We start from the raw sequence: 6,469 nt of genomic DNA on the forward strand, positions 1-6,469 counted from the left end.
CATCGAACCGGCCCAACCAGAAACTAGAGCTGTATGCATTATATGGACAGAAAGTAACCGACCGGGATCATTCAATACGACGGTATGAACACGATACCAAGGCAAACCCATGGAAATACCCCTTATTTTATCAAAGAAAAAATAGACACTATGTAACTTTATCACATTGGAAAAGACTGATTGATGCTATGGACCTCGCCTTTTCAGTGGATTATCTCAAAGCAAGAGTTAATATTTATTCCGTTCCATTGGTAATAATTTAACAATTCTGTTCGTAGGAACAAAGAGAAGCAGATCTATTCTATACTCGATAAGTACCAATACGCAATGGGGGGATTGATCCTATTTTTGTGAGCGAATGCATAGATACTTGTTCATCCTTCGAACGATCCATTTGTACGAATTTTCCTTTATTCAACCCGTCTTCTCCATGAACCTTCCAATCTATGGATAAAATACGATAAACGACAATATTATGAAGACAATAAACCCATTGTTACGTTTCCACATCAAAGTGAAATAGAGTACTTAATTTTTCTTTCATTTTATGCCTATTGGTGTTCCAAAAGTACCTTTTCGGAGTCCTGGAGAGGAAGATGCAGTTTGGGTTGACGTATAGTGCGACTTGTCAGACATATTGGGTCATATGGGATTTCCCCGTTCTCTCCCCCGATCGAGATATCCTCTGTTTCACCCAAGAAAGATTGATTAAACCATCAATAATTCAATTCGGAGCGTGAAGTGCAATGCAATTAGATCAATTTATTTGTTGGTTGGGGATCAATATTCTCAATTAGAAGAATTTATGGTTGGCTTGGACCAATAAAATGAAGTATCCAGGCTCCGTTCAAAAAATACCAAATTGGTAATCTATGTATGATTACTACTCGTATCATAAATGATCCCTATTTATACCTCTAAAACTACCAATTAATGGAATAATATGATTAGTCGAATATTTGGCGGAAGGCATGAACATGAAAACGAATTGAAAAAAAAAAAGAAGTCGGAACAAAAAGAAGCGGTACTGTGATCATTTGTCCTATATGTGCAAATAGAATTCGGGCAGATCTTTACCCGGAGTAGAGCATAAACCTAAAGAATTGAAGAGGCCCATTTAGGAACAAGAAAATTACATCGTGATTTGGATCTCGATGAAAGAATACATCAATGAGGGGTTAGTTCGATAAGTTCAATGAATTCTTTTTTTTTTTTCGCAATTTTGATTTTTTGAACCGTATGCATCCAAAGGTGCGTGTGCGGTTCCTAAGGGATACAATTTTGTCCTAATCAACCGACTTCATCGAGAAAGATTACTTTTTTTAGGACAAGAGGTTGATAGCGAGATCTCGAATCAACTTGTTGGTCTCATGGTATATCTCAGTATAGAGGATGATACCAGGGATCTGTATTTGTTTATAAACTCTCCCGGCGGATGGGTAATACCAGGAATAGCTATTTATGATACTATGCAATTTGTGCCACCAGACATACATACAATATGCATGGGATTAGCCGCTTCAATGGGATCTTTTCTCCTAGTCGGAGGAGAAATTACCAAACGTCTAGCATTCCCTCACGCTTGGCGCCAATGAGTTTTTTTTTATTTGAGAAAAAAAAAAGAAGACTATGCCTTCGCCATATGGAATATGAATAATAAGTAATAATAGCATGGCACTTCGAGTTCGATATGAGCAAACTATTATTTTTTTTTCATAACATAACATGAGATTATATATCGAGATAGTAGTATGAAACAAAGGTTATTTACGATTTGATCTTATGTATCGGGGGTCCATTTCAGCGTCACAAACCTTTTTTTTGCTTTCACACCAGAAGCCTCTTTCCGATATTTATGTTATGAAAGAGTACGAAAATGAAAAAAAAAAAAGATCATTTTTTCCTTATTTGATCGGATCATAAAGAAACTTTGGGATTGCTGAATCACAGACGAGATAAATATATAAAGCAACGGAACCATCATAGTATTTTTTGACTCCTCCGAAAGGAAAGATGGTAAATGGATCATTCAACGATCTGGGTCTGATGGATTCTATTTGTCTCTTTCTTCGATGGAAGGGAAAAGGAAATTCCATTGCGGAGCCGTATGCAATGCATAAAAGATGCCTGTACGGTTGTTCAATTCTAATTCTATCTTTTTATTCTTGTTATTCTTTATCCCTTCCCTTCGACCGATCGTGCGAGATAGAGGAACCGTTCATTATGTTATATCATCAGGGTTATGATCCACCAACCTGCTAGTTCTTTTTATGAGGCACCCACAGGAGAATTTATCCTGGAAGCGGAAGAACTACTGAAACTCCGCGAAACCCTCACAAGGGTTTATGTACAAAGAACCGGCAAGCCTTTATGGGTTATATCCGAAGACATGGAAAGGGATGTTTTTATGTCAGCAACAGAAGCCCAAGCCCATGGCATTGTTGATGTTGTCGCGGTCGAAAATACCGGGGATTTCACATAAATTCTTGATTCCATTTCGAACCATAATTCGAATGAGCCGTGATTTGATATTTTATCTTCTTAACCTGGTAAAATATTATATGAAATGGAAGTAATTCATAATCATCCGGTTAGGATCGATCTAAACCAGCCCATTCTGTATACGATTCAGCATGCCAACTATTAAACAACTTATTAGAAACACAAGACAGCCAATCAAAAATGTCACGAAATCCCCTGCCCTTCGAGGATGTCCTCAGCGTCGAGGAACATGTACTAGGGTGTATGTGCGACTCGTTCAGATCATGATCTGGAACAAATGAGACGATTTTTCCAGTATCAATGACCAGTACCAATGAGTAGGATAGAATGGAAGAACTCCATTCCATTCACTATCTCAAAATAAAGATCTATCATATACCTCTATTGTGTATGGAATTTATGGTTTCCATTGGTGCAAATCCAATCACCTCGATTTGAGATGAAAATCAATTCCCCATTGGTAGCAAATGGTTATCCATTAAGCGGGGGAAAATAGTATTTTAAAAGCAGAAAGATTATGCTTCTACTCTTGCAAGAACGGACTAACAGGGTTAGCTACCTAGCCAACCTTCATAATTAAATGCCGTCACTGTATGGATGGATCTCATTGTGAAAAGACCTATATACTGGATAATTTTATGGGTAGAGCCAAAGAGTGTGAACTGTACAAGTTACTAATAACATTGATTAAATGGGGAAGGAGCTCCGGTGTATAGAGAGGACCTCACCGTTTAAGAAGTAATCATAGAAACGATGGAAGCCACTATTTATTTATTTCTCCATTTTTCTCTATTTATTACTACCTATTTACTAGATATTTTATATCTAATATCGGTACAATTTCTTATTCCGAGGTGAAATGCCTGGAAGAAATCAAAAATCGTGGTTGGGAAGGTCATAGTAGCAAAAGCCATTGGAATTTTTATTTTATACATCGGAAGAATCCGTTTTGTTACTAATAAACTAGGGGAGGGGAAAAGAATGACTGAAAGAAAAGAAATCAATTAGTTATTCATCAAGGTTTCATTTGATTCAATGACCAGAGTTAGGCGGGGATATATAGCTCGGAGACGTCGAACAAAAATTCGTTTATTTGCATCAACCTTTCGAGGGGCTCATTCAAGACTTACTCGAACTACTACTCAACAGAAAATGAGAGCTTTGGTTTCCAGTCATCGGGATAGATGCAGGCAAAAGAGAGATTTTCGTCGTTTGTGGATCACTCGGATAAATGCAGTAACTCGTGAAAATGGGGTATCCTATAGTTATAGTCGATTAATGCACGATCTGTACAAGAGGCAGTTGCTTCTTAATCGTAAAATACTTGCACAAATAGCTATATCAAATAGGAATTGCATTTACATGATTTCAAATGAGATTATCAAATAAGGCGACTGGAACGAATTCACCGAAATGATTTAAACGGAGTTCCCCGGAGAATGAACTCCGGGAAGGTAGAGTAGAAATGAATATGATAAATATTAGAAATGAACGAACACTTTTCAATAAAAAAAAATATTTTTTCTTCCCCATTCATTCTTTTTTTTTTTTCTTACGACGCGACAATCAAGTATCTCGGCTTTTTCGAACAAAACCTCAATCTGAGTTTGAATTCCAATTAGAGTTTTGATTCAATTGAGAAGTAGGCCTATTTATTTCTGGTTTTAGGACCAGCAGTTCTAGGGGTCGACTCGGTTCTTTCAAATTGTTTCTCATTATTAAGAAAAGGTAACGAAGATAAAATACGAGCTTGTTTTATAGCAATAGTAATTAATCGTTGTTGTTTCAAGGTCAATCTATTCACTCGTCTAGATAATATTTTTCCTTGTTCACTAATAAATCGACTAATTAAACTCATATTTCTATAATCAATTCGATCCCCCGATCCAATTGGGGGCAAACGCCTACGAAAAGATCGCTTGGATTTACGAAAGGGTCGCTTGGATTTATCCATGATTTATTCCTTATCTCTAAAATCTTATTTCTTCATTCATTTCGGTTTCGGATCCGACCGAAATAGTAATAGTACTTGATTTGTTTATATTTTATATATCTATCTATATGTAATTTTGTCCTGTTCCTTGGAAGGGTGGAACAGACATTCTATTCTGTTCGATCTATTTCTTTATCTCCCCATGAATCGTATGCTTGTAACAATAAGGACAGAATTTTCTCAAGTCCAATCGACTAGGCGTATTGTGTCGATTCTTTTGAGTAATATATCTGGAAATGCCCCGCGATTCCTTATTTAAATCATTTCGGACACAACTGGTACATTCCAAAATAACTCTTATTCTGACATCTTTACCCTTGGCCATGAACCTCCTTTGGATTTTGGATTCCCTCCACTCTTCTATTTTCGATCTGAATCGAAGAATACGAAAAGAAGGAAAAATAAATAGAAGTTGCTAACTGATAACTCGAAATCCAATTATGAAAGATTTCGCTGCAATCAATAGAGTAATAATAAGTAATACAATTATTTCTAACTATCCATTATTTCTAATCCCAGTCAGTATTTCATTTACTATCTTGTATGCTCTTGAACAGCCTGTCCTAGACCCACATTTCTATTTCTGTTCTCCCTCTATTAATTCTATGCTGAGCCCGAGTTTCGCTGAGGTTTAATCCACTTTTCTTTCTCTTTCCTTCCTAAACACTTAAAAAAAAAATTCAAAAGGGTGGATTAGTCACAGAGAATTTGTTGTATCTCTAATCTTCTTCACCCTTCCCATGTCAATAACTAGAATGAAAAAAAGGGGAATGTCAACGCATCTGGGAATAAACGATTGATCTCTATCAATAGACCTGCTAAAGACCCGAACCATAGCGTAGTTAGCACAGGTGCCACGGAGAGATATGTTTTTATATCTCGCATTGAAAATCCTCCTTCTTTATTGGAATACATATATGATCAGATGTATCTGTAGCTAAAGATCACTTGTATTTGTACACGAAATCCCTAATCCCGAACTAAAATGAAAATGAATATGTACAATAATCCGGTGGATTAGATCTACTTGTCCCTAAAACAGAAAAAGATGACCCTTTCTTACTGAGCATTACCGATAAATATTCATTTTTTTATACGTTAGGTTTCATATGTATATAATTCTTTGATTATATGAAATCAAAAAGAAGAAATGGCAAGAGAAATTGTCTCTAGATATTAGGAAATAACGATGTGGAAAACAAGACAAGGATTCCCTACAATGAAACTGTACAACAATTGAAAGGGATGTAGCGCAGCTTGGTAGCGCGTTTGTTTTGGGTACAAAATGTCACGGGTTCAAATCCTGTCATCCCTACCTATTACTTCTCCTATGGGCAGTAACGAGGGATCAGTTGAGATCGATTCAAATTGGACTGGACTGGACATAATTTTGCATTTTATGATACTACATGCATGCAAGGTGTATTGGGGGTACAAAAAGAATCCCTTTCTTTACAGTTGTATCTCCTGTCATAAGAAAGCGCTCTTAGTTCAGTTCGGTAGAACGTGGGTCTCCAAAACCCGATGTCGTAGGTTCAAATCCTACAGAGCGTGATTCTGTTTTTGTAATGTTGAATCACAATAAAATAACTTTACTAACTTGAACTGCAACCTGAATTTGACCTCCTGCAGCTTAAGAAGGAGGTCAATCAAAAAAGAGATGTTACTCAATCAAAGGTCCAACTGATCTCCGCGTCTGTATTGTAAATATGCAGTTACGAATAATCCGGCCAAAGTAATAGGAATTAGACCTAAGACGATTCCAAATAGAAAAACTTCAATCATTTCAATTTGTTGGAAAGGGTAAAAATAGAGGTAATATCTATCCCTAAATATTACTCCGAATCACCCATGAATCTCAATGATCAAGAATTGGTAATTAACGCGGGAAGGAACTATCGAATACCTGAAATCTCACAGAACTATTTATTTTGATGAATTATTCATTCAATTAATTTCAAATAAGTCGTATCT

General features: G+C 36.4%; 2 non-coding genes across 2 annotated transcripts; both read left to right on the plus strand.

The window, feature by feature from the left end:
- The first annotated feature begins 5,736 nt into the window (after positions 1 to 5,736).
- On the plus strand, positions 5,737 to 5,810 carry TRNAP-UGG (transfer RNA proline (anticodon UGG)). Its single transcript has one exon. It is a non-coding gene; the product is annotated as a tRNA-Pro (tRNA).
- A 165-nt stretch (positions 5,811 to 5,975) lies between these two features.
- Positions 5,976 to 6,049, plus strand: TRNAW-CCA (transfer RNA tryptophan (anticodon CCA)). Its single transcript has one exon. It is a non-coding gene; the product is annotated as a tRNA-Trp (tRNA).
- The last annotated feature ends 420 nt before the right edge of the window (positions 6,050 to 6,469 follow it).

The sequence above is a fragment of the Tasmannia lanceolata genome, unplaced genomic scaffold, assembly GCF_043159265.1.
Source record: "Tasmannia lanceolata isolate RefF3 unplaced genomic scaffold, GAP_Taslan_0.1 ptg001148l, whole genome shotgun sequence".
Taxonomy (NCBI): domain Eukaryota; kingdom Viridiplantae; phylum Streptophyta; class Magnoliopsida; order Canellales; family Winteraceae; genus Tasmannia; species Tasmannia lanceolata.